Source organism: Herpailurus yagouaroundi, unplaced genomic scaffold (genome assembly GCF_014898765.1).
Source record: "Herpailurus yagouaroundi ecotype Mexico unplaced genomic scaffold, PumYag 142, whole genome shotgun sequence".
Taxonomy (NCBI): Eukaryota; Metazoa; Chordata; class Mammalia; order Carnivora; family Felidae; genus Herpailurus; species Herpailurus yagouaroundi.
The window spans coordinates 57,100,312-57,125,395 of NW_024412397.1; positions in this window are offsets into that span (position 1 = coordinate 57,100,312).

Consider the following 25,084-nt stretch of genomic DNA (forward strand, 5'->3'; position numbering starts at 1 on the left):
TCCTTACCATAATCCTGAGAAAATGGCTGAAATGAATTTTCACTAAACTTTTTTTTTTTCATTTGTACATATACTGCCCTTCGAGGAGAGGGATAGGCCGTGACACATTTTTTAAAAAGAAATTATTTTTACAAAGCACCCTAAGTAAATTGTCTGTTCTAAGGAATTTTGAGAGGAACTTTACAATGAATCAATCTTAATCTCAGAAAATACTCCCAGAGTGTAGGAGAGAATGAGACTCCAACGCTGTGTTGAAGTACTAGATGACCAAAACACGTCCTTATTTAAAAAGAGAGACAGGGGGCTTGAGAATGTCCTACAGATTTATTTTTCAGCCACAGAGCCTGGGCCTTCTCTGCATCCCGCTCTCCATGCCCGTCCACGTGTGTGGCAAGCAGAAGGCAGCAAACACAATGGCTTCCAGGGGAGAAGGCATGGGGACACCACGGTCTGCCCTTTTTTTCTCTCTTTTTGTTTCATAATTACTTAAGTATGAGTTGATAATTCTGAACCACCATATGACATGCTAATAACAAGTTGGCAAGTAAAAAGTAATTCTCTGTCTCATAAATACAATGCTTAATATAGAAATAGAACTTGCTAAGGAGGATGTTAAGAGAGCCAGATGAGACAAGAGATTGAATCAGTCACTCCTCTAGAGGTTTTCACTTTTCTAGGGTCTTATATAGCAACCATTCAAAAACTTTACAAAAGCGAATAAATTCTAAAAGGGGATTTATCATTTTAATGGTATAATGAGGTAAACTGAGAAATCCAAGGATGAAAGCATGACATTTGACTATGAGATAGTGATTAAGTAATAACACCTTCATGTGTATATGTGTGTGTGGTTAATCGGCGTTCACATACATTAATGGATCTGATTTAATCTCAAGAGTGACACTGGGTGGGCAGACTGGATAATGATGATAATTATAACAATACTAGTAGCAACAAACACAACAGCAACAGTAACAGCAAGAGCCCTCATTCACTTTCCAACAATGTCCTGCAATATGTTAAGCGTATGACATCGAGGAGGACATGAGATTCACATCCCCATTAAGAGAAATGTTCAGGGCCACTGTGGGTCAAAAGAGCAGGGACAGGACTCAAACACAAATCTTCTCACATTAAATTCAGTTCTCTTTCCTGTATAAATTGTAATGGCACAGGCTGCCAGCCTCTCCTGCCAACACTCCGTTTTCGGGAGTGCCCCGTCTCCACCACCTACCATCCACATTTTTACCCTGGGAGTTGCCCGGTGGTCACGTGTTCTTAGCCCCTGGCAAGAGCTGATGGTGGGTTCAGAGGTGGCTTCCAGACTCAAGCCAGACAAATCGGATCGCCTCCCAAGATATTTGTTACTGGAACCAAGGCAGATCAGATTAATCTTTCTCTGGGTAGCTGGAATGTAACATGTAGACTGGGAATTGTTGCCAGACCCAATTTTCATCATGTGAAATGGACTAAAACAGATTGTAGTGAAAAAGAATGAAGGAAATACGTAAGGAAACTTAGAAGAGTCCTCAACAGGGTACCAATCCCACATTCTGCTCCTCTGTCCAGCTGCAATCCTGTCCCTGGATTCCATGACCACCTCAGGAACTTTCCAGTACATGTGCCCTCCTATTAAGGCTACCTCTAGTTGGGCCTCTGTTTCAAGCAACCAAAGGGCCTATGTGATAGAAAAGAAATTGTATGAACTGGTGCCAAGCCCCATACCGAGAAACCTCACATACGCCGTCTCTGTGTTTTGTCTGCTCTGTACCCTTCTCTTCTTCTGGATCAGTATCTCTCTCTATCAGAAAAATGTTCCTTCCCACTCCACCAGCCATGTGGCTCAGTAGGAGATGCTACCCCAACTCTGGCTACATTTCATTAATACAATCTACAAACTCTACAACATCCCTGTGAAGTATAATAGAAATCTATTATCTCACCCCAACTCACAACATCAATAATGATACTGCCAGGATTCAAACCCGAGTATCTCTGACTTCAAAATGTGTACTTTTTTCATACACAACTTTCCCTTCCTTGTGTCCTATAACATCTTAACATCAACTTATGAACAATAGTTATTGGGCCACTTTCTTATACATGGTATTGGAAAGTAATGGGAAAAGAAAAGCAATATAAAATATAGGGAAACAAATGAACATTTTCTAGAAATGTTAAATCACAATTCCCACATTATTCTGTTTTGTTTTGTTTTGTTTTTTGCAGGGGTGGGGGGTAGCAGGTGTTTGTGTGTTTTACACACTGATGCCCAATGAAAGCACTCATCTACTGTGAATTACAGCAAATAATCTCTGTTCTAAAGCACTCTTCCCTTGAAGAGTGCAAATTGGGTCTGTGCAAATGAAGAGGTTGTTTTCTATGAAATCTTACAGAGATAATAGTCTAGAGCAAATATCAAGGACACAGCTAAATGCTACATACAGATATTTTATCTCTAGTGGAAAAATAAATAAAAGAGAAAAATCGCCAAATACATTCAAGTCTCTTTTTTTCAGCTGGTAAAACTGTGGCAGTTAACAGTAAGTGGATTTCATACTTTGTTTAACCTTGTGAGCCCTTCTTCAAACAAACTCTTTTAGGGGTGCCTGGGCGCAGTCAGTTAAGCGTCCGACTTCAGCCAGGTCACGATCTCACGGTCCGGGAGTTCGAGCCCCGCGTCAGGCTCTGGGCTGATGGCTCAGAGCCTGGAGCCTGTTTCCGATTCTGTGTCTCCCTCTCTCTCTGCCCCTCCCCCGTTCATGCTCTGTCTCTCTCTGTCCCAAAAATAAATAAACGTTGAAAAAAATTAAAAAAAAAAAACCTCTTTTATGGAAAATCAGGCACAAAGGGTCTAAAAGCAGACCCTGACCACTCAGCACCTACACCCCCCCCCCCCCCCAAACACACACACCCAGGCCTCACACTAGCCTCAGTGTGCTTCCAGAACCCCTGCATCTTCCCGGACTACCTCCAAACTGCAATGTTATGAAAGTTGACAATCAGGAAAAGTATAGCCAAGTACATTATTCTAAAGCAAACTGAAGCATGATGTGAAAAGTTACAAAGAAAATGGCGTTTACTACCTAGAATAACCATTAAGCTACTTTTAAAAAACCAGACATAACAATAAAAATAATAGTAGCTAACTTGCTGAGTACTTACTATATGCCAGACTTTCAAATATTTATAGGAGCTATCACACTAAGTCCTCACCATAATTCTAGGAAGCCAGTATGCTCACTATTCCCATACTATAGATGAACACATTAAGACTTACAGAGGGTACGAGACGGCCCAGGCATAGGAATCTAGCAAGTGAAGTCTAGTTTTGAATGCAGGTATCTCAAGCTAGAGTTCCCAACCCTGCTTAACTTCTAGGCTATACTGAATCATACTGCAGAATACAGATACGGTGTTTCAAAAGCAGTACGTCTTTAATCCACATAACTAGTAACAGCAGTAACCCTTACTCCAGGAAGTTTCCATGACCTCTCAGTATCACCAAACACCCTCAAGCACTAATACTGGAAGACAAAGGGAAGGAGGGAGGGAGGCAGAGAAGGAAAGACAGGAAAAATGAAATCTTTCACATGTTATAGCAACATCTTCACATAGTGGTTCTAAAAGTGTGGTCTGGGGGCGCCTGGGTGGCGCAGTCGGTTGAGCGTCCGACTTCAGCCAGGTCACAATCTCGCGATCCGTGGGTTCGAGCCCCGCGTCGGGCTCTGGGCTGATGGCTCAGAGCCTGGAGCCTGTTTCCGATTCTGTGTCTCCCTCTCTCTCTCTGCCCCTCCCCCGTTCATGCTCTGTCTCTCTCTGTCCCAAAAATAAATAAAAAACGTTGAAAAAAAAAAATTTAAAAGTGTGGTCTGAGTGTCCTTGGGGGTCTCCATGATACTTCCAGGGGGTCCTCCCTTCATCTTTGTCATCCATGCGATGCTGGATTTTTCCCATATGCTTCAGCCAGCAAAACACATAATAACAAAGTGAAGGCAGAGGCAGATAAGAGAATCCAGCTGTCTTCTATGAGGCCAGGCATTTCAAGACATTTGCTAAAACATAAAACAGTTTCTATAAAACCAAAACACTAAATATTTTTGTTTTAGAAAATAGTTACTTCTCATTAAAATATTATTTGTTAGCGACTTTCTTATTGTTAGTTTTAAGGAAACTAACAATTATTTATACTTTTTCTAATTTCTAATGCAATAAATATTGACACATAAATACATATAATAATTATAAAAGCACTTTGGGCGGTCTTTAGTAATTTCTTAGAGTATAACAGGCCTGGTCCCAAGACCAAAAAGTTTAAGAACTACCATCTTAAAATATACTAATTACATTTTTATTTTTATAGAGGACAGAGAGCCCATAAAAGCTAAAAGCTTCAAGCTTCAAACCTAAAAGCTTCAGCGATACTTCCTAAATGGAAGATAAGACTCACTGGGAACTTTTTTTTCCCCCAAATTCTTCGTGATTACATGAGCCTCTAAACTTCAAAACTGAAAAATTAGATTACCTCATAAATTTGCACTTAACATAAATTCACATAAAGGTGGAACCAAAAAGATATATATTCTCAAATATAATCAAAAGAACATATTTCTGTGGTTGACAAATCATATTTAAAATTAATTGGAATTGGGGCACCTGGGTGGCTCAGTTGGTTAAGCATCCGACTCTTGGTTTTGGCTCAGGTCATGATCTCACAGTTCATGAGTTTGAGCCCCACATTGGGCTCTGCACTGACAGCAAGGAACCTGCTTGGGATTCTCTCTCTCCCTCTCTCTCTGCACTGCCTGCATCTCTCTCTCTCTCTCTCTCTCTCTCTCTCTCACACACACAAAATAAATAAATAAACTTTAAAAAATAAATTAATAAAATTAAATTAATTAGGATTAATTATAACACTAAAAAGTTTTATCTATCATATATACATTCTTTACAACACCTAATAACTTCATAAGTATAATCTCAGACTTAAGTAGCTATGACTTTTAACATCTAAGCAATCCAGGTTGATGGCTTATATTTTTAAACAAAATATAAGGCATGTGTCAAAAGCAGCTACACAAAAGGCACTATTAACTTCCATACCAATAAAAAAAGACTAGTAACCAAGTGTGAGGACAGTTGTTTGGCTTTTTAAAATATATTATGGCAAGAAAAACTATAAGTATAATGTTAATTCTCAAATTAAAAGTTAATTCATGCTGCTGTTACTAAACTGTTTATGTATCTTTTAAAATTTAAGAGTGAATATCTATACTTACAATCAATGCAATTACAATCATCATTGCCAAAAACATCTATTAAAGGCAGAGATGATCCTATCAAGATGTGAAGTACGTATGAATATGTTTTATGCAACAGACGTGCTTCCTTCCAAAAAGTTTATAAAGATTACAAAATACCTAAACCCAAATGTGTAAACATGATGTTTTATACAGGCAGAAAAGAAAGAGAGAGAGGAAAAGAGACACACACAGACAAAAGACAAAGAGATCAAAGAAATACACTGTCCAACAAGATGTCTAAGGAGATATTTTCCTATTAGCTTTGTGAAATAAAGATACACAATATAAACTCAGAAAGAAATATAAGTAGGTTAATCATAAGTGCACATAATAACAACTATTTAGGCTAATTTAGACTGGCTCTAAATTACTCTAACTGCTTCTTCCTAAGAAGAAGAAATGTAGGATTTCTCCTACTGTCATGTTCCTATTTGAAAATAGACATTTTAGCCATTTAAATGAAGAAAATTGTTCAGACTTCTCTTACAAAGATAAGGCAGCAACAATGGTTTGAATTATCAGATCCCACACACTTCAGATAAAGAAAACAAGGCCCACAGAGCAAGACAAGCTTGTAAAGTCAAGGAAAAAACAAAACCCTGACCACTATCTCCTCATATAAATTGGTTCCTCAGCCCTTTCTGCCTTCTGCAAAAAAATGCCAGTTTTAAAAAATGTTACTTGAGAGGCTGCATTGTTTGCAAATAAAAAGATCTTCAAATTATCATATCACTAGTTCTTCAAGGGACAGTAGATTTTATACTTAGTTACTTGCTTTTTGTAATTACTAAGCTAAATTGGCTTAATCAAGGTTACTCTCCTGTATTGAATAAAGAGGAGACTGGCAATGCATAGGCTTGGAAAAAGCCACACAGCGTTGACCAAAAGCACCTCACCAAGGCACAGCCAATGGGGACCATTCTGTTAGGAGGGCAGGTATGAAAAACAGAGACGAAGCATACTTTTGTGAATTCAATCATACATGTGCATGAGCTATACTGAGGAGTGACTTTCAACCTTATAATTCTAGTCTTTTCCTTCTCTAAATGTATAAGCTCAACAATTACGTATAATATAAACTCCATATAGTATTAACATATTTCCTGCCCACAGATGATCAGCACATTCCTCATTAGACAACTGTGAAATATCCCCCCTGCCAGAAGGTAGCCATACCAAGGATATAGAGAAGCACTCTCATATCAGAGAATGATCTGTGGCTACTTTGCCTACACAAAAGAATCATAATATGGTAAATGTCTATGTTAAGCTCATCTTCCAACATCTGAAAGTGTTCACAGTATCACTGAATTCTTAAGACAGAAAAGTTAATGTTTTTAAGTAATGACATCAGAAATAGCTCTTTCAGAATAAAAAAAAAAAAGAGAAGTGTATAAAATAGAGACTGGGTAAGACTTGAGTCTTTCTATGTAAAGCATATAGCTATTAAGTTCATGACGCAAAAGAGTATTCAAAAGTTCTAAATATCTCCATTATGCTGCAAGGCAGTGAATACAACTTTAAATGGGTGTCTAAGTTCATTATACCCTCAAAAAGAACACTCACTGAAAGAAAATCTAGTTGAATAGATTATGTTGTAACATTAATATTCTGCTGAATACAGATGTTTGTTTTATGCCCCAAGATACTGGGAAGCCATCAAAATGCTAGATTTTCTTTAAGTTTGCCTGCCTTTTGCTACCAGATTCAAGAATGTAAATCACTGCCTTCAAAGGAAATTCATGAATTAATTGTATCCCTACAACCACAAGAAGATCTTATTTTATTCTAGCCAAAGAAACCACTCTCTGTGGATCAGATCTCTGCATAACCAAGAGAAGAAATAACAGTAACTAGCCGTGATGTGCCTAAGCAAACCCCCCAAACAGGGCAGAGACACAATTTCCTAACAGAGCCCTCAGCTGCAGGCACTGGATGGCAAAGCCAGAAGGAAGGCTCACCCAGTAGGAGCTAAGATCTAGAACCTGAGAGTTTCACCCTGGAGTTAACCCTTTCTGTAAAGGTCCTACTGATGGCCTGAAATACCATCTTTTCTGAAGAATAAGAAAACGTATTCTCCATATATGTACAAAGAACACCCTCAACCTTCAGTAAAATATAGAACAGAGTGTTCTCGTTTCAAAACTTACTGAGAAATAATCACTAGGAAGGCCAAGAAAACGAGCACACAGATACCCCACTGCCATTGCCAGTTTAGCTCAATTCAAATTAAACTGTCTTATGGAAGACCTGAGCTACTTGGCAAATGTGCCCTTCCTGGAAAATGAGAGGGTTCCTATTGAGAACAGGCTTCCCACCAAGTCCAGGAGGTTTAAGTACTAACTGTCATGGTGCGGACCCCCCCCCCCCAAGGCTTTCTTGGTCCTGGGCCTGCAGAGGATGGTGCTTAAATTGGCCTCTCCCCTCTGAATACGACATGCATGCTGAGCCTCCTCTTGAAAGCTAGAGTAGGGACAGGCAGCTAAGTCTCGTCACCACCTCACCCCTTTGCCAAGTAGCTGTAGCAGCTTGTGCGTGTTCATCAGAAATCTCCAGGAGCTACGTGGCCTCAGTGCAGAATGTTCTTAAATGAAGCACTTTGAGGGCCAGGCTGTTGCCAGAATGCCACCTCACTTCCAGATTTGCCACCGTCACTGAGAAGGCACATCATAAACAATGTTAACAGTCACAAAAGACTGTGATTTGCCTTTTAAGAAATGCCATGACCTTTATTCACAAAATATGGATGCAACTCATTAGTCCTCATCACAACCCTTGGAGAAGATATTAATATCATATTCCCATTTTATAAAGAAATGGAAGCTCCACAGGTTAAAAAATGCCTGGCTCAGTTTCTCAAGAAGCTTATCAATATCACTATTCAGAAGTCCTTCGGAGTTCCATGAATCTCTCCTCTTCTACTTTCCCTTCTACTTCAATGCAATTAACATAGGCCTAAAGCCATAAAGACAAAACATAACAGATTGTTAGGTGAGACAGTCTTCCTGGGCCTTGTGCCCTCCTACACATCCTGTCGGATGTGCCACCGCTGCAAGGCCCTACCCTTTCACCTTTCACCCACACCACTTCTTAAGGTTGTTGATGCAGCTGATAACACTGACAGATGAATCAACCTCTCTCCTCCTTTCACCTTTTCTCCCATCCTTAGAAAAAGACTAGACTTACTTACTGCTTGTTATAAAAGTAGTGGAAATCCTTGGTGCATAATTCAACTGTGATGTTAACACCCCGCGGGCACAGCCTCCAACTGGGCCTTATCAAGTCACCACTGTGGGGCTTGAGGAGCAAGGGAAACTGACATAACTATGCAGATGCTCATGATGCTTGTTCTGCCAAAAACTATAAACCCTTTTGTCTCTGACCCAGGAATCTCCTGTCTTCTGCCCACATCAGTGAAACAGTAGCAAGCTAATTTATTAGTTTGTGAGCAGGGTAACATCAAATCTCAGAACCAATAATAATTGGGGCGCCTGGGTGGCTCAGTCGGTTAAGCATCCGACTTCAGCTCAGGTCATGATCTCATGGTCCGTGAGTTCGAGCCCGGCATCAGGCTCTGTGCTGACAGCTCAGAGCCTGGAGCCTGTTTCAGATTCTCTGTCTCCCTCTCTCTCTGACCCTCCCCCGTTCATGCTCTGTCTCTCCCTGTCTCAAAAATAAATAAATGTTAAAATAAATAAACGTTAAAATAAATAAATAAATAAATAAATAAATAAAAGAACCAATAATTCTTTTCAACATTAAATAAAAATTTGCAACACTTGATTTTTCCTTTTTTTAATATTCACTTTTTAGCGAGCATTCTTATATGAAGCATGGCTGAAGGTCCTGGTTGCACAAGATGGTCCAGTTCACACCTGCTAACCTACTAATTCTTGTCCAGTATGCTCCTCCTTTCCCTCCCAAAGTGTCTTGGCCTGTATATTAAAATACATGATCACTCCAGTTATAATTTATACTTTTTGCAAATACATAAATTGCTTAAAATTTTTGTGATTTTTCTTAAAAACAAAATGGAAATACATGGTCTCACTTTAATACTTCCATTTAAAACACCTTTTCCCCCAAGAATTTGACCCATTATAATTACATTTTACAAATAGTGGGGAAAAAAGTTTCATATTCAGTATCCTCCTGACATAAGATGACAGCGAATGCTTAAGAGCTTTACTGTTGCAAACTACATTTAGACGGACTTTATTTTTTAATTTTTTTCATGTTTATTTCTGAGACAGAGAGAGACAGAGCATGAGTGGGGGAGGGGCAGAGAGAGAGGGAGACACAGAATTAGAAGCAGGCTCCAGGCTCCGAGCTGTCAGCACAGAGCCCGACACAGGGCTCGAACTCACAAACCGTGAGATCATGACCTGAGCCAAAGTCAGTCGCTCAACCAACTGAGCCACCCAGGCGCCCCAAGACAGGCTTTATTTTTTTCCTTTTAGGAAATAATCATCTAAAACTGGAAATGATGCAAAAATCATACACATTTGATTAAATGTTATGTTAATATTTAAACATGGGTCCCTCCACCCACAGTAATCTGGGGGGGCGGGGAATCCTCCAAAGAAAATAATAAGGCTGCACCATGAAGATGTGACTTTGCGTATTCTGGGAAGCCATCCAGTTTCCACATCTTTGTCTCTGCAGCCCCATCCACACTACGAGTTGTACAGCTTGCCTCACACACAGCAAAGAAACAATCCAGAGGAGTCCTCTATCAAACCTTCCCAAAGGGCAGCCAAAGTGTTTCATGTCTCTGAACAACTTTCTGCATGCCCTCCAACAGGTTTAATGGAGCAAGATCCCTTTCATTTACTACAGTCTCTTAACCCAGTGTCCCTGATATTGGTTCCTCTTTGTCTGTATGCTTTGAGGTCAGCAGCCAAGCATAGCTCTCCAGCACACCCCACTCCTACCTGCCCTGTGCATACACAACCCCGTACATACACAACAAGACCTGGAAGATGTGATGAAAGGAAAAAGGAAGTCACTCTACCTCAAATTATGGTGATCCCTGTCACAAACAAGGAAACCGACCCAGTACCAGCAAAGCAAACACGTGGTTAAGCAGATTAGGGATTGTATAAAATATGTCTTCAAGTAAACCATAGGATAATTCTAGGGAAAGTAAAAGGGAATCATACAGCAGGCCTTGGTTTACAAACCATTTCAGATGTGCCCAAATGTCAAGTGAATTAATAAAAAGAAATACACCCCACTTCCATCATTTCTATAGACTAAAATATTTTAAAAATAAACTTGAAAGTGATAGACTAAGCAAAATAGAAACTGTGTTTGCTTTTTTCTGGCAATAGACAAAGCTAAACTATTATTTTCTTTAAAGGACGGGTCTGAGAAACTCATAGCAGAAACAAAAGTATGTGTTTAAAAGAGGATTTTTAAAAACCGTTCCAACCTTCTATCTTCCCCATGTATCGGCGGTCCACTAAAAAGGGGAAGCAGAATAGAAGCCCCATGTGGTCACCCACATTTAAGCCCTGAGTACATTGCTGACCCCTGGCAGGAGAGTCACACCCTTCTGTTTCCTCTTCCCTGATGGCCAACTCTGGAACCACCACCACTGGGTACAAGTCCAGCTGTGCCTCCCGAAAGCTGTGTGACTGAGGCAGGTCTTCTGTGCCTGCGCTCCCGAGTGTGTAAATCCTACCACATGGAGCTGCCATGAGGATTAAAGGGGGGTGATATCAGTAAAGTGCTTAGAACAAAGCCTGGCACACAGGTGTTTGCTAAAAAGTTTTACAAAGAGAGCCACAAAATAAAATCCCTCAAAATATCTCCCCTTTCAGACAAAAGGCAGGTTTGACACCTACCTCATTTGAAAAATTCACATTTTTGTTAACGAGTGCCTAACACACATTTAATATCAGTAAACAGGTGCGGGACAGATGGACACAAAAGGCTGTACAAATGAAGAAACCAGTCCCCTCTTCCATGATTATGTTTAAAATTCCAAGCAGCCTCCTAAACTCAAATCGCCAGGATGGTAGACTGGGGACGGAGTGCTGTCCTCACCAGGAGTGGGACCTCCTTGCCTTGCACAGCCACTCTGGCCCCAGTGGAAACCATAAAACTGCTCATCTGCTGGCCTCCACATGCCACTCTGCCCACAGTAAAGTGGAGAGTTTCCACTAGACCATCAGCCCCACTTCCCACTGCCATTGCTCTCAACCCCGCCTCCTCTATTACCAGTATTTATTGCCACTACTGAAACATGAGCCAAAATGAGGTTTCTAAAGGAGCGTGAAATCTATGGAAAAATATTCAGAAGTGAGGCTTTTAATTAATTCAATATTTAAATGAAATTCATTTCAGACCCAATTCAATAAAGTTTTTATATTCTGAAGACATTCCCAATAATATGAAAAAATGTTGGTTTCTAAAAAGGCTCTGCTTTAGTGTAATTGGGAAATCTTGGCTGTTACTGTATCATAACTCAAATTTGATCTGATGAATTAATTTATAGGTCCACACAGGAAATTCAAATACTGACTCACTGGTCCTTTTCACTGTAGCCAGCTAGATTACCGCCTCAACCTCCACCATTGCTGTCATTCTGGTCTTTTTCCTTCTGAATCCACTGTCCACATGTGGCCCAAATATGCCCTTATGACTTCAGCTCTGTCCTGCTGATCATTGTTGTAAGGCAAAGTCCAGCCTCACCGGGCTCATAAGACACTTCCTGACCTAACTTTCACCCCCTGCTTGCCGACCTCTAATCCTATCCAGTCCATGCTGCAAACTCACCCTGCTCTCTTCCCACCTCAACCGCCCTTCTCACCTCCTAACCGCCCTTCAGGTCTCAGTTTAAATGTCATTTCCTAGCATACCTCCCAGGGGAGGGACATTTGCTACAGGCTTCATCCGTACTTTCCCTACTGTGGCACTTAATCACATTTCATCACTATTTTATTGTTTCTTAACAGACTGTAAACTCCAAGAGGACTTCTCTATTACTGTATCTCCAGCACCTGGAATAATGCCTGGGGCATTGTTGTAATGCATGAGAGGATGATGGCTTAACCCAAACAGTGAAGATACAGAAATAGAGAAGAAAGCAAATAGAACATGGTGTTACCAAGTAGGACTTGATGACAGGAACAGACATGGCCAATAATAAAGAAAGAAGGGTCTGGGATGTCAAATCTCCACCTTGGGCAAGAACACAAACAGTGTCTTTCACCAAAAAGTGAGAGATGCAAATTCAGGGGACAAGGTAATGAGTTTAGCTTTAGACATGCTGAATTTGAGGTACCTCTTGAGGTCCAAGAGGTCTTGGCTAAGAACACAATATTCTCCTGTTTGAGAGGCACACGGCTTCCCAGTGCACTTAAATGAACTCCATGCTCACCACTGTGTCCTACAAGCACCGCATGGTCTAGCCCTCTCCAACCTTCCAGTATCATTTTGATCATGTTTTCCCCTTGCCCACCTCATTCTGGCCACAGTGGGTCTCGAGGTCCCTTGGAGATGCCAAGCAAGCCCCTCCCTGACATCCCTGCACCTACCGTGCCCTCTGCCTGGAGTACTTTGTCCAGATCTTCACATGGCTTCTGCCTCTCATCACACAAGTCACCTCCTCATGGAGACCCTGCCTGCCAATCAAAACAGTCATCAGAGCAGCCCCCCCGACTCACTATGGCTTCCGACTGCTAACTGTTTTCGCACACTTACTGTCTGCCTATCCTACATACGCTGTAAGCTCCACAAAGTCCAGCCCTTCATCCTTGTCCTTCACCAGCACGCTCCCAGGACTCAGAACAGAGTCTGGCCCCTACTCATGTTTCAACAAGTTCACTGAATGAATAGGTGAATGGATGAATAAAGCTATCAGAACAGGCTTTGCCCTCCTCCTCCTGCCTTATCGCTGAAATAGTTGTAAGAATATAAAAAGGGATGCAAAGTGTCAAGTATACAAGGAACCTAAAAATGCTGACTAGCCATCTCAGGAATTCCAGGAAGAAGTTCTAACAAAAGGCAAGTAAAGCTCTTGAGGGAGCTAGAACAGGGGAAAGGGGTTAGAGAGGTGAAGGATTTCTTCTACCACTCACACCCTCCTGTCTCAGGGTTCCTGGCTGACCATGGGAGTGCTGGCCTATATTTTGTTGTGCTTATTCACTTAGCCATGTATCCACTCATTCACTTCCTGAGTTAGCTCTGTATTCATCTGCTTCGAAGAGCAGAACATACATAGGTCCACATGGAGTAATCTCCCTTCCTCCCCTGGCCCTGCCCACCCCATTCTCCACCCCCCGCACACACACCTTACTAGAAGTTTTCTAAGGTTTGTGCTTTGATGAATTTCTTGTGATATCTGTATACATATCATTTCATACACTGGCTGCTATAACTGTGGATAAAAACCTTTCAGTAAGACTTTAGGATCAGGTATAACTTTTAAAGATATTACCAAATTGCCTCCATAGAGGGTATGTCATTTTATCTTCAGAAATATTTAAAATTAAAATTCTCAGACCCCACTTCAAACTTACCAAATCAGAATCTCTAAGGGTGGGGGCCAAAAAACTGACTTTTTAAAAACAGTTCCCCTTGTAATTGTGATGACCTGCCATACTTGGGAACTGCTGTCCTCCCCCGAGAGGAGCAGTCTTCACCAATCAGAAGGAGGAAGCCACTGCTGCCCAGCGTGCAGGACCTGTTCGCTAGAGTGGCCAGAGCCCTCCTCCCATGATCACCTTGTCAAGATTTCTCTTTTGAATATAAAGTCATACCTAAGGTGATTTTTCATCCCTACATACACGCACGTATGTTTACGCAAACATACACATGCATACACACCTTCCTATAGTCACACGAAACTGAAATTTCTCTGGAAAGAGATATACAAAGTGGTTACAATGGCTGTCTTCAGGAAGTGCAAGTGGGTAGCCAGAGGATGGGGTGGAAGGGAGACTTCTATCCCCTTTGAACTGTGTGCCACTTGAGCACATCTATTGAAACACAATAAAGTTGTAAAATTCTCTCTTCTTGCACTGAGCATGGGACACCATTCCCAGAAATGCTGTGGTTGTTTTAAAATATGCCCACAAATGTTTTCAGAACTACTCACATCAAGAGATGCCCGTCAAATGCAAGCCAGTTATTGACTCGCTTCTCCTGAAAAGAATGTGCAGAAGTGATGCCATGTGCCTTCCAAGCCTGGGACATAAAGAACAGCTCCCACCTGGCTCACTCCCTCTCTTCAGTGGTGACCCTGGGGGTGTCAGCAACGGTGCTGTGAGGACCCTCAAGCGGTCTGTGCAGTACATGGGGAAGCACGTGGGACAAGACATAAAGGAGTATGATGTTTGAAAGACAGGGAACAGCCAGTAAAGACGTCTGAACAGGGACAGGAGGTGTTCAGAGCTGCAACAGGGCCTCAGCCTTGGGAAGGAGGAGGGAAAGGCTTCCTCTGAAGTCAAATGGAGAGGGAAGAAAGAAGAGACACAGAGACAGAGATCTGAATACAGACGGGCAGGGGCAGTGAAAAGCTCAAAGCAAAACATCTCAGTATTTCTGTGGAGTTAAGAGTGAGATAAAAAGCTAAGTTACAGGTAGAGATTTCCAAGAGTCACCAAACTACAGGGAAGAGAAATGATGAGGTCAGCACCGTGTTCTACAAGTTTAGAAAACTCACCCTTTTAAACTTTTTACCACCTTCATTCAAAGCAACCAACTACTCCTCAAGATCTCCAAGAAAATATGTCAGTTTTAAAACTTAGTTCCACATGTTGTCTTAATTACTAGTCATTATGTAAGTCAACTCTTTATCCTTTCGAAGGCAAGAATGATTGTCCAACTTTCCATTCAGAAAACTCTTCCTACTCCAAAATCTCCCTCCCAAAGGCCAAATGGACTCAATTCTCATATGGTCCATCTGCCAGTCCTTTTTCTAATATTATCTTTAGGAAATCAAAATCTCCAGTCTTCCTTGCATCAATTACAATTTGAACCTGTCTCTAAATGTGAGCCAATACCATGGGTTAAGTATCAGGTATAATTCATTTCAACAATCATTTCACAAGTACCTGGCATGCCAAACACCAGAACAAGCACTCAGGGAATACAAGGATTTCGTAACGGCTCCTTCCACCCAGGAGGAGAAACAAGTCATGTATATAAATAACTGTAATACAAGACAGACGGTAATAAATAGAACTACAAATAGCACACTGGGCACACAGAGGAGAAAGTGCTTAACTGCAACTTGGGGATTGAAGATTTCATTGAAGAAATTGTATCTGAGTTGAACCTAAAGAATGGGAGAGATGTGAACAAGTAGAAAAAAAAGCACACACACACAAAAAATATTTGAGAAAATGTGAACAGTGTGTGTGAAGGTATGACAAAGAGAAAAGCATAATGCTTGGCACAGATGACATACAATAAATGTTTGTGATTTAATCAATGACTGGATATAATTTTGTTTGACTCAAGTCAGATACTAAGGGCCACGAGCAATAATAGCAAGATCCATTCATGTATTGAACAAACACTTTACTGAGCACTTACTATGTGCTAGGCACAGTTCAGGCCAATGCACACATATGGTGAAAAACAACAAAAACAAAACTGTCCCTGTCTTCATGAAGCTTACATTCTAGTCAGGGGGTAGACCATAAATAATTACATAATACATACATCAGGTAGTGATAAGTGCTAGGATCAGAGATGTCTCTCTCGTAAGGTAGAATTTGACCATAAATCTGAAGGAATGAGGGAACGAAAAATTGACACATCTCTGTGAGGAGTGTTCCCAGAAAAGAGAAATGCAAAAGTCCTACAGGAGTTGCTTATTGACACACTCAAAAAACAGTAAAGAAGCCAATGTGATAAAAGAGAGTAAGCAAGGGGACCCAGGGCCAGGGAGGCAGAGAAGAGCCAGAACATGCAGTTCGCGGGGAGGACTTTCATTTTACTGTTAATGAAATGTGAATGAGATTCAAGGATTCTGAGCAGTAAAAGACCATAAAGGGCTCTGTGGAAGGCAGAAGGCCAGTCAAGAACCCATACACAGCAGTGCTCTGAGTGAGATGACAATGGCTTGAATAGAGGTGGTGGCATTAGAGGTCACAAGAGGGGGCCAGAATCTGGGTGCACTTTGAAAGTGGAGATGCCAACAACTGGTGACCAACGGGATTATGGAGAAAGAGAAATGGCGTCAAGGTTTGGGGCCTCAACACACTCAAGAGAAAACAAGGTTGAAAATACAGGCTGGCCCTGACCACAGATCATTTACCAAATTTAAGTCTTGGGAGCCATAGGAAACAGTGAAACATGGCGTCCTCATCTAAAAGAATTTGGACAAATCGCGTCATCTCCTTTGCCACCACACCCTTGTCCATACAATCAAGCAAAGGGTTAGGTCTGTATTTATCAAACTAGAGTACCCACATAAGTATTCAAGCCACAATAAAATTTTATACATCTCCCCAGAAAGCTAACTGTACTAACAAATCCAGGGAGTGATTTGTATTTACCAATTATACTTCTCAAAACATAAAACTGGAGTATTATGGAGTAGAAGACAAAATACTTCCTGAACATGTACATAAAAATTTTGAGTTTATGGGAGAAGAACTGTATTTTCTTCTCAACTGGCATTTGGCACACTTTGACGGAAGAGTTTGAGAAGTTCTGGTTTAAATGCTATCTCTGGACCCTTCTTCTTTAATATTCTGTGTTTTAAACACATTTTACTGGCTTTCCACTTTCAGTCTTCTAGTGGGCAAAACATAGAGAATGGGCTTGTGATTACAGAATAAAATATAACTCATCTTTCACAATGTTCAAGCGCAACCAACAGATAGAAGTTAGAATGCAGAAACGGAGGAAGCTGGCAGAAAAAGGAAGCGTACAAATATCCTAATCTTCAAGAGTGGAGAGCCATGAGATACTGTCAAAAGTTGATGGAATAAGAAATGATTATATTGAAATAAAGAGGGGCACCTGGGTGTCTCAGTCGGCTGAGTGTCTGACTCTTGATTTTGGCTCAGGTCATACTCTCATGGTCAGGAGATTGAGCCCCATGTTGAGTTCCATGCCGGAAGTGAAGCCTGCTTAAGATTCTCTCTTTCTCTCTCTCAAAAAGAGAGACAGAGAGAGAGAGAGAGAGAAGTAGTAGTAGTAGTAGTAGTAGTAGTATAAATATGGTTAATTCTCATCCTTTCCATCTGAATGTCAACAGATAGTACGTGAAAATTGATAAAACAAGAGTGGGGGAATACACACATTATCTAGACTTATGAAAAAACAGCAAACCCAACAGCCAAGAAGTAGATTTAGAGATGCTCAGATTCATTAGACTCTAGGTAGTGCAATTAAAGTAATAATTAGATGTCCTTTTATGCCCATCAGAGTGACCAGAAATTAAATAGAACTCTGACAAGAGATGTGTGGAAGAGATACCTTCTTACTTGCTGCTGGATGTAAGATGTGATTTTTGACGTCATCAAGATGGCGGAGCAGGAGACACCAGCTCCATGCTCCCACAAGAGCAATTAGACAGCTATCCACAAATGAAAACAGCCCTGCAAATGTTCGCGAGTCCATGTAAGCTTCAGCAACACAATGGAGCAAAAAACCTGAGAATGACTGCACCAAAAGTTTAATAAAAAGTTTCACTGTGCATCATCCCACCTTCCCAGACCAGCACTGCTCAGCACCAAGAGGGAACACCTCAGCCAGGAAGCGCAGAGCAGGGCGAGTGACCCACTGGCCCAGCCTTTCAGGGAACTGCACAAAGGATTCATTTCAATTTCACTCCACCCAGAGACAGGCATAGTTTAGACATCTAGAAATGGCTAGAAACAAAGAAGAAGGGCAGGGGCTACCAGTATCAGCCATGCAGTAGGAGTGACTGCAGCCCCCACTGTCTTACTGTGCAGAGGACACTATCAGCCTTCACTGCTGAGGACCTCACCAGACCTTTAGATGCTATGAACCCCCACAGCCTTCATCACTGAGGACTTCATCATGGATCCCCCGCAGACTACTCTGCAGAAGGCCCCAGCATGCTTGCACCAATGAGGAACCAACAGCTAGCACCACTGCTGTGAACCCACTGCAGCTTCTGCTGCTGAGGATCTTCCACGTTTTCATGTTCATAGACACCAGTTACTGAGTCCCTCTCAGATCCTCCTTCCCCCACCCACACCACCATGATAGCCCAGGCCTATCCAGCTGCTCATGCACCCAGATCCAGCCCAACTCTTGTCACCAGCTTTCACTGCTATGTATGGACCTAGAGCTAGACCCTGCAGCCATGTGCCTGAATGCCCCAAGCCCCAACTGTTATCACAGGCATCCACTATTGTGGCCCAATCACTGATGGCTAACCTGCAGCTGTATGAGTGCACACTGATAGCCAAGACCCCCACAGCTACTCATGGGCCCAAATGTGGGCCACACTCTTATCACTAGCCTGCACAGTCATGTGTGTCCATAGCTAGCCCTCACATCAGTGCACCTGCACTTACTGGCCCCAACTTCTGTCACCAGCACCCACTACCATGCACATGCCTATAACTAGCCCCTGTAGCTACATAACTGCATGTCAACAGCCCAAACCCCTACAGCTGCTCATGTGTCCATGACCACATGTGACTCCTGTCACTGGCCTACACTGTTGCATGTGCCCACAGCTAGTCCATGCAGCATGTTGCCAGCCCCAACTCCCTTCACTGGCCTCCACTGCCATGCACACACCTGCAGTAAGGAAAAGAAAGAAAGAGGCTGAAAGCTTATTTAAAGAAATGGAAGTCTGAATACTTCCCAAATATGAGAAAATATATGGATATCTGGATACATGAAGCTAAAAGGTTACCAATCAGGTTCAACCCAAAGAAGACTTCACTGAGATATAATGTAACTGTCAAAGATAAAAGACAAACAGAGATTCCTGAAAGCAGCAAGGGAAAGGAAGATCACCACATACAGGCTATCAGCAGATTCCTCAGCAGAAATCTTATAAGCCACGATAGAGTGGGATGATATATTCAAAGTGCTGAAAGTAAAAACCTTCCAACAAAGAATATTTTACCCAGTAAAGCAATCATGCAGAACTGAAGGAGAGATAGAATTTTCCAAACAAAAGCTGAAAGGAATTCATCACCATTAGATCAAACTTATAAAAAATGCTAAAGGGAGTTCTTCAAGTTAAAAAAAAAAAAGGACAGTAACTAGTACATTTAAATCATATGAAAATATAAAACTCACTGGTAAAGGTAAATGTACACTCAAATTCAAATTACATTAATGTTGTAAATGGAGTATATAAATCATGTATAAATACAGTATAAAGATTATGAGACAAAAGAATTTAAAATAACTATTCCTAAAATAATTTGTTCATGAATACACAATATAAAAAAATGTAAATTATAATGCCAAAAACATAAAATATGGGGGAAGGGAGTAAAAGGGTTGACTTTCTGTATATGAACAAAGTTAAGTTTTTATCAGCTTAAAACAGACTGTTAGAAACTATAGGATATTTTCCATAAGCCTCATGATAACCACACTGCAAAACTTACAGTAGATACACAAAAGATTAAAACAAAGGAATCAAAGCACATGACTATAGAAAACCACTGAATCACAAAGGAAGATAGCAATAGAGGAAGAAACAAAGGACTTATACAACCACTAAGAAAAAAACACCCACCAGAAAATAATTAACAAAATGTTAGTATTAATATTAACCTATCAATAATTATTCTAAACATAAATGGATAAAATTCCCCAATCAAAAGAGAATGGCTGAATGAATGGAAAAGCAATACCCAACTTACATGCAGAGAAACAGGGGAGAGAGAGAATCCCAAGCAGGTTCTGCACTGTCAGCACAGAGCCTAACGTGGGACTCAAACTCACCAACCGCCTATAAGAGATTCACTACACCTTTAAGGACATATAGGCTGAAAGTGAAATGAAGAAAAACATATTCTATGCAAATGGAAACCAAAAGAAAATGGGGTAGATATATAAAACAATGTAGACTTTAAGTCAAAACCTGTATTAAGAGAAAAAAATGTCATTATATAATGATAAATGGGTCAATTCATCATAAGAAAATAAGAGTAAATACACACACACACACACACACACACACACACACACACACCCAACATCAGAGCACCTAAACATATAAAGTAATTAACTTATCTGAAGTAAGAAGTAGAGAGCAATACAATAACAGTAGAGACTTTAATACCCCACTTTCAACAATAGATAGATCAATCAAGAAAGAATGACATGAACATTCACTGGACCTGAACTACATGTTACACAAATGGACCTAACAGACATATACAGAACATTCCATCCAACATTAGCCCACATATATTTTTTTAAGGGCTCACAGATAATTCTCCAGTATAGATTATATGTTAGGCCACAAAACAAGTTTAAACAACTTAAAAAGACTGAAATAATATCAAGTATCTTTTCCAGACACCTGGGTGGTTCAGTCGGTTAAGTATCCAACTCTTGATTTTGGCTCAAGTCATGATCTTGTGGTTGGTGAGTTTGAGCCCCACATCAAGCTCTGGGCTGACAGTGTGGACTCTGCTTGGGATTCTCTCTCTCCCCTCTCTTTCTGCCCCTACCCCACTCGTGTTCTCTCTCTCTCTCTCTCTCTCTCTCTCTCTCTCTCTCAAAACAAATAAACTTAAAAAAATTTTTAAAGTATCTTTTCCATAGTATGAAACTAGAAACCAGTAAAAGAAGGAAATCTGGAAAATTCACATAACAGGTAGAAAGTGAACAGCACGCTCCTTAATAACCAAACATTCAAAGAAAAAATCAAAAGAGAAATCAAAATATATCTACATAAAGAAGATGCGGTATATATTTACAATGGAATATTATTCAGTCATAAAAAAGAATAAGATCTTGCCATTTGCAACAACATGGATGGAGATAGAGAGTATAACACTAAGCAAAATAAGTCAGAGAAAGACAAATACCATATGACTTCACTCATATGTGGAATTTAAGAAACTAAAGCAACAAGCAAAGATTTAAAAAAAATGCAAGACAAAGCAAGAAACAGACTCTTAACTATAGAAAGCAAACTGATGGTTACTAGAGGGGAGATGACTGCAGGGATGGTTGAATTAGGTGAAGGGTATTAAGAGTATATGTATCATGATGAGCACTGAGTAATGTATAGAATTGTTGAATCATTATACTGTACACTTAAAATGAATATAACACTGTATGTTTACTGAAATTGAAATTTTAAACTTAATTAAATATATATATATAGATATGTGTCTGTATTTATATATGTATATATGTACATATTTATGTATATATACTTAAAATATATATACACAGATATGTGTACATATGTATACACACACACACACACACACACACATATATATATATATATAAAATCATGAGACAAAAGAAAATGGAAACATACCAAAACTTATGGGATGCAGCAAAAGCAATTCTAAGAGGGAAACTTGAGCAAAATATCTCAAATAACCCAACTTTAAGCCTCAAGGAACTAGAACAGTAAGAACAAACTAAGCCCAAATTTAGCAAAAGGAAGGAAATAAAAAAATATCAGAGTAGAAATAAATGAGATAGAGATTAAAAAGAAATAGAAAAGATCAATGAAACTAAGAACTGGTTTTTTTTTGAAAAGATGAACAAAATTGACAAACTTTTAGTTAGACTAAGGAAAAAATAGAGACTCAAATAAATAAACTCAGAAATAACAGAGGAAGTGTTACAACTGATACCAAAGAAATAAAAAGGATCATAAGAGACTACTATGAGCAATTATATGCCAAAAAATTCAATAACCTAGAATAAATGGATAAATCCTAGCAACATACAACCTACCAAGACTGAATAAAGGAATAGAAAATTTTAACAGAATGATAACAAGTAAGGACACTGAACAAGTAACCAAAAATCTCCCAACAAAAAACAACCCAGGACCAGATGACCACTGGTGAATTCTACTAAATATTTAAAGAATGAATAAAAGCCTGTTTTAAACTCTTCCAAAAAATTGAAAAGAGGACAATACTTCCAAACTCATTTTACCAGGACAGCACTACCTTGATACCAAAGCCAGATAAGGGGATTACAGGAAAGAAAACTACAGGCCAATATCCCTGATGAACATAAAAGCAAAAACCTTCAACGAAATACTAGCAAGCCAGATTCATCAGCACATTAAAAGAAATATATACCATGATCACGTAGGATTTACTCCTGGGATGGAAGAAAGGTTCAACATACACATACCAATAAATGTGATACACCACATTGACAGAATGAAGGATAAAAATCATATGATCATCTCAGTAGATGTACTAAAAATATTTGACAGCATTCAACATCACTTCATGATAAAAATACTCACAAATTAGGTATAGAAGGAATGTACCTACTCATAATAAAACCCATGTATAACAAGCCCAGAGCTAACACTATACTCCATGGTCAAAAGCTGAACGATTGTTCTCTAAGATCAAGAACAAGAACAAGGGTGCCCATTCTTGCCACTTTTATTCAACATAGTATTAGCAGTACTACCCAGAGCAATTAGGAAGGAAGGAAAGGAAGGAAGGAAGGAAGGAAGGAAGGAAGGAAGGAAGGAAGAAAAAAAGGCATCCAAATCAGAAAGGAAGAAGTAGAATTTTTTCTGCTTGCAGATGATTTGATATTACATATAGAAAACCCTACAGACTACAAAACACACACACACACACACACACACACACACACACACACACACTTGAAACTAATAAATGAATTCAGTAAAGTTGCAGGATACAAATTCAACACATAAAAACCAGATGTTTCTATATATAAACAATTAACTATCCAAAAAAGATTAAGAAAACAATCCCATTTACAACAGCAGCAAAAAATAAAATAAAATACTTAACAATAAATTTAACAAAGGAGATAAATAATCTACACTTTTAAAACTATACGGGGCACCTGGATGGCTCAGTCGGTTAAGCGTCCGACTTTGGCTCAGGTTATGATCTCATGGTCCGTGAGTTCGAGCCCCGCGTCAGGCTGTGTGCTGACAGCTCAGAGCCTGGAGCTTGTTTCAGATTCTGTGTCTCCCTCTCTCTCTGCCCCTCCCCTATTCACGCTCTGTCTCTCTCTGTCTCAAAATAAATAAACGTTAAAAAGAACTATATATGTGTGTGTGTGTGTGTGTGTGTGTGTGTGTGTATGAGAAATAAATTGATTAAGGCACAGATAAATGTAAACATATTTCTTGTTCATGGATTAGAAGAATTAATATTCTTAAAATGTCCATTCTACCCAAAGCAATCTATAAATTCAACACAATCTCTATCAAAATTTCAATGGCATTTTTCACATAGAAAAAGAAAAAACACCTAAAATCTAGATGGAACCAAAAGACTCCAAATAGCTAAATCAACCTTGAGCAAGAAGAACAGAGCAGGAGACATCACACTTCCAAACTTCAAACCATATATAAAGCTATAGTAATCAAAACAGTATGGTACTGGCATAAAAACAAATGCATAAACCAATGGAACAGAACAAAGAGCCCAGAAATAAAACCATGCATATATGGTCAACTAATATTTGACAAGGGAGCCAAGAATACTTAATGGAGAAAGGAAATTCTCTGCAATAAATGATACTGGAAAACTGGATATTCACATGTAAACAAACGAAACTAAACCCCTTACACCACTCACAAAAATTAACTCAAAATGGATTAAAGATTTAAATGTAAGATCTAAAACTATAAATCTTCTGGAAGAAAACATAAGGAAAAAGCTCCTTGACTTGGTACTTGGCAATGATATTCTGGATATAACACCTAAAGCACAAGAAAAAAAAACTAAAAATAAGCGAGTGGGACTACATCACTAATAGGCTTCTGCACAGCCAAAGAAATGATCAGCAAAATGAAAAGACAACCTATGGAATGGGGAAAAATATCTGCAAACCACATAACTAATAAGGGATTTATATCTAAAATATATGAAGAACTCATAATACCCAACAACCAAAAAAAATAAAAAATAAAAATAAAAATGGGCAAAGGACCTGAATGGACATATTTCCAATGAAGATCTATGAATGGCCAACACATACCTGAAAAGATGTTCAACACCACTAATCATTATAGAAATGCAAATCAAAGGCACAATGAGTTATCACCTGTTAGGATGGCTATTATCAAAAAGTCAAAAGACAGTAAGTGTTGGCAAGAATGTGGCATAACGGGAATCTTTGTGCATTACTGGGAATGTAAACTGGTACAACTATTATGGAAAAGATTATAGAGGTTCCTCAAAAACTTAAAAATCGAAATACTATATGATTCAGTAATCCCACTTCTGAGTATATATCCGAAAGAAATAAAATCACTATCTTGAAGAGGTATTTCCATCCCCATGTTCATTGTAGCATTACCCACAGTAGCCAGGATATGTAAACAACCTAAGTATCCATCAATGGATGAAAGGATAAAGAAAATGTGATACACACACACACACACACACACACACACAATCTGTATCTATACACAGACAGACACACACACAATGGAATATTTTTCAGCCTTAAAATCGAAGGAAATCAAGCCATTTGAGAGAGCATGGATGAACCTGGATGGCATTATGCTAAATGAAATAAGCCAAACACAAAAAAGCAAATACCATATGATCGCACTTATATATAAAATCTAAAAAATATAAAGACAAAAAAAGCCAAATGTA